Below are 12,593 nucleotides of genomic sequence, written 5' to 3' on the forward strand. Positions count from 1 at the left end.
GCGTGTGCAGCCGATGCAGCATGACCACCTGGTGGGCATGTCGCAGATTATGCAGTTTTTGGGCAGGTTAAATTCCTTTTGGAGGTCAGCCAGCCAAGCACTGGCATTATATGACTTGTGGAAAAGCACACAGACTTTCCTGGCCTGCCTCAGGACATCCTGTAAGCCGGGTACCTGCCCAAAAAATGCTGCACCACCAAGTTAAGGCCAAACAGGGAACATGGGTCAGTTGTCCCTGTTGGAGGGCGGAGAGTAGGTTGGTGCCATTGTCACAAACCACCATTCATGGCTTAAGCTGGCATGGCGTCAACTACCTCTCTGCCTGCCCCTGCAGAGCTGAAAGAATCTCTGCCCCAGTGTGGCTCCTGCCCCCGAAGCACACCAGCACAAGCACCGCATGGCATCTTTTTGCCTGTGTACTTGTGTAGCCTCTTGAATGCCTATGGAGCACTGCTGGTTTCGAGGACAAAGCACAGGAAGAGGCCATGGAGCAAGAAGAGGAGGGGGTGGAGGAGAGAATCACCAGTAGCAGCATTTTGGAGGTGTGGTGGCGGAACAACCTCCAACACTACTGTACCTCGTCCTACATCCTTCCCAGCTGCAAGCAGTCACCCAATGCGCCATGAAAGATAGGTAACATCCCTGTCCATGCCTGCTGGACCATGAGTCAGCAGTAATATGCACCTTACCACTGACCGGCCTGTCCAGCGAGCCCAAGACATTGCCTTCCACATGCCGGTAGAGAGCCGGAATCGTCTTCCATGAGAAAAAGTGACGTTTGGGAACCTGCCACTAAGGAACTGCATTCCACAAACTCACGTAAGGGACAGAGTCTACCAACTGAAAAGGCAGCAATTGAAGTGCTAGCAATTTATCCAAGCTAGCATTCAACCGCTGGGCATGTGGATGGCTGGGAGTGAACTTCTTTCAGAGGTGCAGCAGCTGGGGCAGGGAAATTTGCCTGGTACAATCTGATGTCGGTGTACCGCTAGCAGATTGCCCACAAGTACTTGGCCGTGACACGCCTAATTCTACACCTTTATTCCTCTCAGTGCAGGTTTCAGAGAGGACTGAAGGTATAGTGGGTTGGAGATCCCAGCTGAAGAGGAGCAAGGAGAGGTCCGCTTTGTTCTTTGGTGTGGGTCTTTTAGGTACGCTTGCCAACGAACTGCATGGCAGGTCGACATATGTCTGGTCAGGCATGTGGTGCCCAAGCGGCTGATGTTTTGGCCACATGAGATACGCTTGAGACATATGTTGCAAATAGCAGTGGTGTGATCTGATGCACTCGTCTCAAAAAAGGCCCACACCAAAGAACATTTGGAATAACACGCAGAGACAGCAAGACCCTGCACATGCGGAGCTCTTGGGTGTGATGCAGTCGGTGTGCTGCTCTTAAGCTGGCCCCTGGAGGGCATCCTGCCTCATTGGAGATGAGCCTCCTCCTCCTCTTCTTTCCGATCAGTCACCCATGTGGAGTCAGTGACCTCATCAATCTCATCATCCCCTCCCTCCTCATCACCGGAGCAAATCTGACAGTATGTTGCAGCTGGGGGAATATGACTGCCATATTGCTGTCCTTCTTGGGCACCCCCTATCTCTGGGCTCACTTTACTGCCTTCCTCTTGTTGGCTACCATCATCAGAGCCTTCAAAACACTGGGCATCCTCCTGGAGCATGTACCCAACACTGTGGTCAAACAGTTTGGGGGACTCCTCAGGAGAACATGGTGGGGCTAGGGAAGGAGTGACTGATGCCATTGAGCCGAGGGAAGAGGCTGCTGCTTTGGCAGACAAAGTACACTGAGCCTGGGTGAGAGAGGATGAGGAGGATGAGGACGGCTTGGAATACCAAGTGTTCGGCATTTTGTGGCTCAAAAAAGGCCAGCTTCCGAAAAAAAGGACAAACGTGTCCCAAGGACACATTGTCATGGCTGGCTTAGCCCTTCCTTCTCTGGGCTGGCTGCTCAGCTGTTGGCTAATTGCCAGCTCTCATCTCTCTCCACTGTTACCCAGCTGTTCCTGATCCTGCTCGTCTGACCTGCCTACTTAAAGCTGTTCCAGCTCACTTCATCTCTGCCTTCGACCTTGGTCACATCACAAGAAACCATCTCCTGCAGTTCTGTTTAAAGACTGTCTTTCTGACATCCCTTCTGGCTCCTTATCCTGCTTGCTGTTCCTCTACTTGGATCTCTGACTACTGGCCTGGCTGATTACCCGATTTGGTTACTGAACTCTGGCCTGGCTGACTACTCGATTCGGTTACTGGACTCTGGCTATGCTTTGACTACACTTACTCTATTAGCTTTTTATTTTTTATTAATAAACAAGTATGATTTAATTGTACTTCTGTCTCCGTCTGGTTCATGGTTTCTGACTAGGGATGAGCCGAACACCCCCCCCGGTTCGGTTCGCACCAGAACTTTCGAACGGACCGAAAATTCGTACGAACTTTAGAACCCCATTGAAGTCTATGGGACTCGAACGTTCGAAATAAAAAGTGCTAATTTTAATGGCTAATATGCAAGATACTGTCCTAAAAATGGTTTGGGGACCTGGCTCCTGGGGACATGGGTCAATGCCTAAAAAGTTTTTAAAAATGGCCATTTTGGCGGGAGCACTGATTTTAATGACGATTAAAGTGGAAAAAAAGTGAAATATTCCTTTAAATATCATGCCTGGGGGGTGTCTATAGTATGCCTGTGAAGTGCCACGTGTTTCCCGTGTTTAGAACAGTCCCTGCACAAAAAAGCAAAGACGTGGGGCCCCCAGGCCCTATATCAGTGATGGCGAACCTTGGCACCCCAGATGTTTTGGAACTACATTTCCCATGATGCTCATGCACTCTGCAGTGTAGGTGAGCATCATGGGAAATGTAGTTCCAAAACATTTGGGGTGCCAAGGTTCACCATCACTGCCCTATATACTCCGAACAGCAGTATACAGGTGGTTCAAACAAGACGGGGACTGTGTAGATTTGTTGTGTTAAGTAGAATCTGTTTGTAATTTTGAACTGCTACATTTTTAAAGTGTAGCTCCAGTCAAAAAATCTATATTTAAGCTTTTTGGAAAACATAGGGAAGGGTTATCACCCCTGTATAATTTGTTTTGCCGTCCGTCTTTTTGCATCTCACTTCCTGTTGTTGTCTCCTTCCGTTTGCAAGTAGGAGATGTTTGTAAGTTGGATGTTTGAAAGTAGGGGCCTGCCCTATATGCTCTGCAGAAATGGCGGAACAAGGTGTTGGTGTTGCCACAACATTGTAAGCCCTCAAAGTGACTCTTGGTGGGCGCTGGAGCGCCCTGCTGTGAACGTTTATATCAAGAATTGTAATTACATGCCATTGTTGAACAGTGGTAGAAAAATTGACCTTTGGTGGTTGTGGTGCTGGTTCCACGACACTGCAACCTCTCCCATATACTCTAGTTGTGGTGCAGGAATGAGCCCTGCTGCAAAGCATTGCATCAAAAATTGTAATTAAACGCCCCTGTTAAACAGGGGCTGAAAAATTGGGCTGGTGGCATCACCCAGAACCAAAAATCTTCTTCCAACATATCAGCGGAGGAGGAAGAGGATAGAAAATCAACATAACGGGACAGTCACTCAGCATCAGCATAGGCAGTCTTGAAGGGATGTGATATTTCAAAAAAAATTATTCGGTTACATCAGCTTCAGGTGCTTGGTAGCTGTGGGTGATCCAAGACTGATTCATCTTGATGAAGGTCAGTCGATCAACTGAGTCGGTGGACAGGCGCACCCTGTGATCAGTAACAAAGCCACCAGCAGCACTGAAGGTGCATTCCGAAAGAACGCTGGATGCAGGACAGGCCAGTAGTTCAATTGCATACTGTGCAAGCTCTGGCCAGTAATCCATCCTCAAGACCCAGTAAGCCAGAGGATTTTCAGTGGGAAAGGTGTCCAGGTCTGACCTTGCCCCTTGGGACTGTAAATCATCCCTACAAGGCTGCTGCTGCTGCTGAGTGCCAGCCTCCACCTCCATGCTGACACAATCATCCTCCTCCTCCTCTTCCTGTGTGATGGGTGGGACAGCAGGAACACTGTCTGAAAAAAGGGGGCCTTGAGAGGCAAGGAAGTCCTCCTCTTCCTGCCTCTGTTCTGCCTCAAGTGCCCTGTCCATTATTCCATGCAGCGTATGCTTCAACAGGTGGACAAGAGGTACAGTGTCACTGATGCATGCACTGTCACTGCTCACCATCCTTGTGGCCTCCTCAAACAGTGACAGGACAGTGCATGCATCCCTGATCATGCCCCACTGGCGTGGTGAGATTAAACCGAGCTCCCCTGACCCTGTCCTGGTGCCATAGTCGCACAGGTACTCATTGATGGCACTCTGCTGCGTGTGCAGCCACTGCAGCATGGCCAACGTTGAGTTCCACCTGGTGGGCATGTCACATATAAGGCGGTTCTTGGGCAGGTTCAACTCCTTTCGGAGCTCAGCCAGCCGAGCACAGGCATTAAATAATCGGCGAAAATGCACACAGACTTCCCTGGCCTGCTTCAGGACATCCTGTAAGCCCGGGGGACCTGCCCAAGAACCGCTGCACCACCAGGTTAAGGACGTGAGCCACACAGGGCACATGGGTCAGTTGTCCCTGTCAGAGGGTGGAGAGGAGGTTGGTGCCATTGCCACAAACCACCATTCCTGGCATAAGCTGGCGTGGCGTCAACCACCTCTCAGCCTGCCCCTGCAGAGCTGACAAAATATCTGCCCCAGTGTGGCTCCTGTCCCCCAAACAAACCAGCGCAAGCACGGCATGGCATCGTTTTGCCTGCGTACTTGCGTAGCCCCTGGAACGCCTACGGAGCACCGCTGGTTCTGAGGACAGAGCACTGGAAGAGGCCATGGAGGAAGAAGAAGAGGAGGGGGTGGAGGAGAGAGGTGTGTCACAACCAATATTAGCATTTTGGAGGCGTGGTGGCGGAACAACCTCCAACACTACTGCACCTTGTCCTGCATCCTTCCCAGCTGCCAGAAGAGTGACCCAATGGGCTGTGAAAGACAGGTAATGTCCCTGTCCACACCTGCTGGACCATGAGTCAGCGGTAATATGCACCTTACCGCTGACTGCCCTGTCCAGCGAGGCAAGGACATTGCCTTCCACATAGTCAAAGCATGAACAAACTCTGGATAGCCGCACTCTGGATCAGATGAAAAGTAAAAAGTGCCTTTATTTCTTCAAACTGAAAAAACTCACATCACACAAATAACCGCAACAAAGGGTAAAATAAAAAAACAAATTACTGGCGCGTTTCACGCTAAAATTAGCTAATTTCCCTTTGTTGAGGTTATTTGTGTGATGTGAGGTTTTTCAGTTTGAAGAAATAAAGGCACTTTTTACTTTTCATCTGATCCGGAGTGCGGCTATCCAGAGTTTGTTTATGCTTTGACTACTTGGTTTGTGCAATCAGCCTGCACCTGGGACCTCTACCTCCCTGGAGAATGAGGCCGCGTACACACGCGCGGACTGTTCGCCCAACCTTGTTCGGCAAACAGTTTCGGCAAACAGTCCGCTCAAAATTTGCATGAGCGGACTTGCCCACACACGAGCGGACTGTTTCAGCGAACTGTTTGCCAAACAGTTGGCTCAACTTTTGAAATGAACGGACTCGCCCACGTAAGGAGGCAAATCCGCCCATTTCGAGCGCGTGTACAGGTAGGCGGGGCCCGCGAAGGAGACGTCGCGGGCTCCGCCGCCTGGAATGGGCTTAAAGGGGAACCCCAACGCCAAAAAAAATCGGCGTGGGGGTTCCCCCAAGGTCCACACCAGACCCTTGTCCGAGCACGCTACCCGGCCGGCCAGGAAAGGGGGGCGAGCGAGCGCGCCCCCCCTCCTGAGCCGTACCAGGCCGCGTGCCCTCAACATGGGGGGGTGCCTTGGGGAAGGGGGGGCCGCGCGGCCCCCCCACCCCAAAGCACCTTGTCCCCATGTTGATGAGGACAAGGGCCTCTTCCCGACAACCCTGGCCGTTGGTTGTCGGGGTCTGCGGGCGGGGGCTTATCGGAATCCGGGAGCCCCCTTTAAGAAGGGGGCCCCCGGATACCGGCCCCCAACCCTATGTGAATGAGTATGGGGTACAATGTACCCCTACCCATTCACCTGTGAAATAAAGTACAAAAAAAAAAACACAACACAGGGGAAAAAATATTTTATTGCACAGCTCCGGGGGTCTTCCGTCTTCGGGGGTCTTCTCGCCGGACTCCTCCGCTATCTGTGTGTAGCTCTTTTACTAGCGGAGGAGTCCGGCTTTCTTCCTCCCCGCCGCCGGCCTCTTCTCCCGACTTCGGGGGTCTTGTCCCCCTCTTCGGTTCTTCTGCCGGGCCACCGCGCCTTCTTGTAGCTCTTTTGCAGGCGGTGGCCCGGTCTTCTGTCGCCGCTGCCTTCCGTTCTTCTGTCGCCGCCTTCGGTTCTTCTGCCGGGCCACCGCGCCTTCTTGTAGCTCTTTTACAGGCGGTGGCCCGGTCTTCTGTCGCCGCTGTCGCCGCCGACTTCCGTTCGTGTTCTTCTTCTTGTTCTTCTTGTTCTTCTCCAGGAGATGTTGACACGTCGCTCCCTCCGGCCGGAATGCCAGAGCCGCGCTGTGCGGTCACTTATATAGTGACAATGGGGCGGGGTCACATGGTATATGTCACATGGGTTGATGTCACATGGGGACTATGACATCGTAAGGGGGCGGGGTCACCATGTGACCAACCCATGTGACATATACCATGTGACCCCGCCCCATTGTCACTATATAAGTGACCGCACAGCGCGGCTCTGGCATTCCGGCCGGAGGGAGCGACGTGTCAACATCTCCTGGAGAAGAACAAGAAGAACAAGAAGAAGAACACGAACGGAAGTCGGCGGCGACAGAAGACCGGGCCACCGCCTGTAAAAGAGCTACAAGAAGGCGCGGTGGCCCGGCAGAAGAACCGAAGGCGGCGACAGAAGAACGGAAGGCAGCGGCGACAGAAGACTGGGCCACCGCCTGCAAAAGAGCTACAAGAAGGCGCGGTGGCCCGGCAGAAGAACCGAAGAGGGGGACAAGACCCCCGAAGTCGGGAGAAGAGGCCGGCGGCGGGGAGGAAGAAAGCCGGACTCCTCCGCTAGTAAAAGAGCTACACACAGATAGCGGAGGAGTCCGGCGAGAAGACCCCCGAAGACGGAAGACCCCCGGAGCTGTGCAATAAAATATTTTTTCCCCTGTGTTGTGTTTTTTTTTTTGTACTTTATTTCACAGGTGAATGGGTAGGGGTACATTGTACCCCATACTCATTCACATAGGGTGGGGGGCCGGTATCCGGGGGCCCCCTTCTTAAAGGGGGCTCCCGGATTCCGATAAGCCCCCGCCCGCAGACCCCGACAACCAACGGCCAGGGTTGTCGGGAAGAGGCCCTTGTCCTCATCAACATGGGGACAAGGTGCTTTGGGGTGGGGGGGCCGCGCGGCCCCCCTTCCCCAAGGCACCCCCCCATGTTGAGGGCACGCGGCCTGGTACGGCTCAGGAGGGGGGGCGCGCTCGCTCGCCCCCCTTTCCTGGCCGGCCGGGTAGCGTGCTCGGACAAGGGTCTGGTGTGGACTTTGGGGGAACCCCCACGCCGATTTTTTTCGGCGTTGGGGTTCCCCTTTAAGCCCATTCCAGGCGGCGGAGCCCGCGACGTCTCCTTCGCGGGCCCCGCCTACCTGTACACGCGCTCGAAATGGGCGGACTTTCCGAGCGGGAACAGTCCGCTCATTTCGAAAGTACAGCGGACAGGCCCACACACGGGCGGACTGTTCGCTCAAACACAGTTTCAGCGGACAGTTTTTCGGAATTTCCGAAAGACTTTGTCCGTCCAACTGTCCGCTGAAACTGTCCGCTGAAAGCCCACACACGAGCGGACTGTCCGCCCAAACACTGTTCAGCGGACAAGGTTGGGCGAACAGTCCGCCCGTGTGTACGCGGCCTGAGCAATTCTTTGGTGGACTGACCTGGAGTGGTGGTTTCCCATTTTCATTGCCTTCCACATGCCGGTAGAGAGCCGGAATCACCTTCCAGGAGAAAAAGTGGCGTTTGGGGACCTGCCACTGAAGAAACGCACATTGTACAAACTCACGGAAGGGGGCCGAGTCTACCAACTGAAAAGGCAGCAGTTGAAGTGCTAGCAATTTAGCCAAGCTAGCATTCAACCGCTGGGCATGGGGATGACTGGGAGTGAACTTCTTTCGACGGTCCAGCAGCTGGGGCAGGGAAATTTGCCTGCTATAATCGGACATCATCTAGCACCGGGCGGAGCATAGCTCTTCTCTGGAGGGTAGCTCAGGAGACGTCAGGTAAGATCTTGATGGTGGCCCCGTCAAAGTCTATATGTCCTGCCTCCCACGCCCTACGGAGGACCAATTCCATGTGGGAGTAGTGGTGGAGGCGGCAAATGATATCTCTTGGTCTGTTGGGGTCCTGGGACTTCAGGCCCAGTGCCGATGGATCCGATCAAACTCCAGGGCCTGTGGGAGCGGGTCACCTGGAAGTGAACGGAAGATGGCAGTGGCCGTGGCAGCCAGGTCCTCTGACCAGTCGCCTCCAGGAGGCCTCGCAGGAGGAGGTTGTTCCATCTGCTTCTGTCCTCCATTTCCTCCTGGTGCAGTTGGAGTAGGGTTGCTGCGTCTATGTGGGCATCTTGAAGTCGCTCCAAGGAAGCGACCCTCCTCTCCAAATCTGCCGCCGTACCCTCTCACTTTGTCAGGCGCTCCGACACAGATTTCAGCTCCCCCTCACCTCCTGTAGGTCCCTTCGGTGCTGTGCCTCCAGTCGGCCCATGAGGGATTCGATATCTGCCTTTGTAGGTAGCGCCTTGAGGAGCGCCCACATTTCGGTATTTCCTCCGGAGCCCACCGATTCCGGCAGGGGGGTCCCATCACCCGACTGCAGGTCAGGGAGGATGTCTGACAGGGAGTCCGATCCCAGTGAGGTGGCCGGCGAGGACGATCCGCTCCCCCGAGCCGCACCTCCCTCTCCACGTGGATCCGCCATCTTAGAGGTAGCAGGGGTGGGCTGGGTATGTGCGAAGAACTGCGATATCGGTCCCGCTGTGTCCCTCTACTTAGGCTGCCTGGACTTCCCTCGTGCTCTCTTCCTCATTGCTAGGGATGAGCCGAACACCCCCCGGTTCGGTTCGCACCAGAACTTGCGAACGACCCCCGCGTTCGGTACGAACGTTAGAACCCCATTGAAGTCTATGGGACTCGAACGTTCGAATTGGAAAGTGCTAATTTTAACGGCTAATATGCAAGATAGTGTGCTAAAAAGGGTTTGGCGACCTGCCTCCTGCCTCAGGGGACATGGGTCACTGCAAAAAAAGTTTTAAAAACTACCGTTTTGGCGGGAGCAGTGATTTTAATGACGATTAAAGTGAAAAAAAAAAACTGAAATATTCCTTTAAATATGGTGCCTGGGGGGTGTCTATAGTATGCCTGTGAAGTGCCACGTGTTTCCCGTGTTTAGAACAGTCCCTGCACAAAATGACATTAAACGGAAATAACACCATTTAAAACTGCTTGCGGTTTTAATGTTATATCTGGTTCCTGCAATATGGTTGAAAATCATTCAGAAAAATGGCATGGGTAGCCCTCCCTGCCCATTACCAGCCTATTTGGGTCTTGTACACATATTAAGGGGAACCCCGTACCCATATTAAAAAAAGGAAATGCGTGTGGCCCCCAGGCCCTATATACTCAGAACAGCAGTATACAGGCGGTGCAAACAAGACAGGGACTGTGTAGGTTTGTTGTGTTAAGTTGAATCTGTTTGTCATTTTCAACCGGTACATTTTTAAAGTGTAGCTCCAGTCAAAAAAAATATCTTTAAGCTTTTTGGAAAACATAGGGAAGGGTTATCACCCCTGTATAATTTTGTTTTGTCGTCCATCTTTTTTCATCTCACTTGCTGCTGTCTCCTTGCGTTTGCAAGTAGGAGATGTTTGTAAGTTGGATGTTTGAAAGTAGGGGCCTGCCCTATATTATAGCGGTATGTACTGGGTACAGAGCACGCAGACAGCACGCACTATCTCCTAACACTACTGACTGCAAGCTCTATTATTAACCACTTGTTAGCCCAATGTTTGCATAAAGTGAAAGATGAAGTTATGCTGAGTAAATAGATATCAAACATGTCACTCTTCAAAATTGCACATGCCCGTGGAATGGCGCCAAACGTCGCTACTTAAAAAATCCCCATAGGCGACGCTTTAAATATTTTTTTACTGGTTACATGTTTTGAGTTGCAGAGGAGGTCTAGGACTAGAATTATTGCTCTCGCTCTAACATTCTCGGCGATACCTCACATGTGTGGCACATGCGAGCACATGGGGACATGGGCGCTTTAATTTTTATTTTATTTTTTTATTGTTCATTTTACTTTATTTTAGTTTGACATTTTTTTTCCCAAAAATATATTTTTGATCACTTTTATTCCTATTACAAGAAATGTAAACATCCCTTGTAATAGGAATATGGGATGACAGGTCCTCTTTACAGTGAAATCTGGGGGGTCAATATGACCCCACATCTCACCTCTAGGCTGGGAAGCCTGAAATAAAAAATAAAAAAAAAGATTCTGGCTTTGATCGTACTGGCGAGTTGGTAGAAGCACCAGAGGGCAGTGAGGGGTGGGGGGCGTCTATGGCTGGGTACTTCAGGGTATCACCGAGTATGGCTGGGTATCTCTGAGTATGGCTGGGTATGGCAATTTATGGCAGGGTATTACAGAGTATTGGCGGGGTATTGGCGGGGTACTACAGAGTAATAGCAGGGTACTGCAGAGTATTGGGGGTACTGCAGAGTATTGGGGGGTACTGCAGAGTATTGGGGGGTACTGCAGAGTATTGGGGGTTACTGCAGAGTAATGGGGGGTACTGCAGAGTAATGGCGGGGTACTGCAGAGTAATGGCAGGGTACTGCAGAGTATTGGGGGGTACTGCAGAGTAATGGGGGTTACTGCAGAGTAATGGGGGGTACTGAAGAGTAATGGCAGGGTACTGCAGAGTAATGGCAGGGTACTGCACTGCAGAGTAATGGCAGGGTACTGCACTGCAGAGTAATGGCAGGGTACTGCACTGCAGAGTAATGGCGGGGTACTGCACTGCAGAGTAATGGCGGGGTACTGCACTGCAGAGTAATGGCGGGGTACTGCAGAGTAATGGCGGGGTACTGCAGAGTAATGGCAGGGTACTGCACTGCAGAGTAATGGCGGGGTACTGCACTGCAGAGTAATGGCGGGGTACTGCAGAGTAATGGCGGGGTACTGCAGAGTAATGGCAGGGTACTGCACTGCAGAGTAATGGCGGGGTACTGCACTGCAGAGTAATGGCGGGGTACTGCAGAGTAATGGCGGGGTACTGCAGAGTAATGGCGGGGTACTGCAGAGTAATGGCAGGGTACTGCAGAGTATGCACTGGTATTGCAGAGTATTGGCAGGGAATTGAGGGGTTAAATTCGGTGAGCAGCGATGTGGGCACTGCAGATGCAGCCCACATCGCTGCTGACACCGATCTCTTTCCCCTCCGCTGTACCGATCGGTACAGAAAGGGGAGGGAGGAACAGGCGTCATAACATGACGCCGGTTTGTTTCCAAGTGATCACTCCGTCATTTGACGGAGCAATCACGTGGTAAACGGCCGCTATGAGCGGCCGTTTACCGTGATGCGCCGGGTCCTATGGACCCGGCGGTCACGGATGCTCTCGAGTGCGCACACCTCGGGGCACGCGAGAGCAGAATTCTGGGAGGCCGTTAATTAACGGCCTCTCTGAGTTAAACAACCGCCCTGAAGCCGTTAATCGGCAATGGGCAGTTGTTAAGTGGTTAAAGCTAGATCACTAGCTATATAGGTGAGGTGAATATAGTGGTGTATACTGCAGTCAGGGCACAGACAACAACCACTACACAGCAGCAAGATAGGAAATCAGCCAAAAACGATTGGTGTGTACTGTGTTGAAGGTACACAGAACACCCACTGCTTCAGATGCAAAGTAACACACTACAGGAGGCCGCCTTAAAGGCGGCCTTTTATAGTGTGGGGCGTGCACTACACAGTCTGAGCTATGATTGGCCACAGGCAGGATGCCTGTGGCCAATCATGGCTCTCCTCGCTGCCGGCGCTGCGATTGGCCAAGCATGCGGGTCACAGTGCATGCTTGGCCAATCATCGGACAGCAATGCACTGCGCCAACGCAGTGCATTGTGGTCCGCCCGCGCGTCACTCGAATTTTGACGCGAACGGCCAAAACGTTCGGAATTCGCCGAACGCACGAACAGCCAATGTTCGAGTCGAACGTACGTTCGACTCGAACACGAAGCTCATCCCTACTCATTGCATACCTGCCGTGATCAAAGACCAAAGATTAGATCATAGTTTGGCCCCGGTGATCGGGAGAAGGCCGGGAGCTCGTAAAGCAAGCATCCTCGCTCAGCTATGCCCAGGCCATGCCCCCTCACAGGCGCTTTTAAGAGCGAAGGAATTGTTTTGTGCTTTGTGTACATTTAGATGCTGGAAGGTCACATTTTGGCACAGTGTGGATTTGCGTACAGAGCCCAAGGGAATTTTTCTACGACATTTATCA

Source organism: Lithobates pipiens, unplaced genomic scaffold (assembly GCF_037356315.1).
Source record: "Lithobates pipiens isolate NorthernLeopardFrog02 unplaced genomic scaffold, aLitPip1_a1.2 Scaffold_19, whole genome shotgun sequence".
Taxonomy (NCBI): domain Eukaryota; kingdom Metazoa; phylum Chordata; class Amphibia; order Anura; family Ranidae; genus Lithobates; species Lithobates pipiens.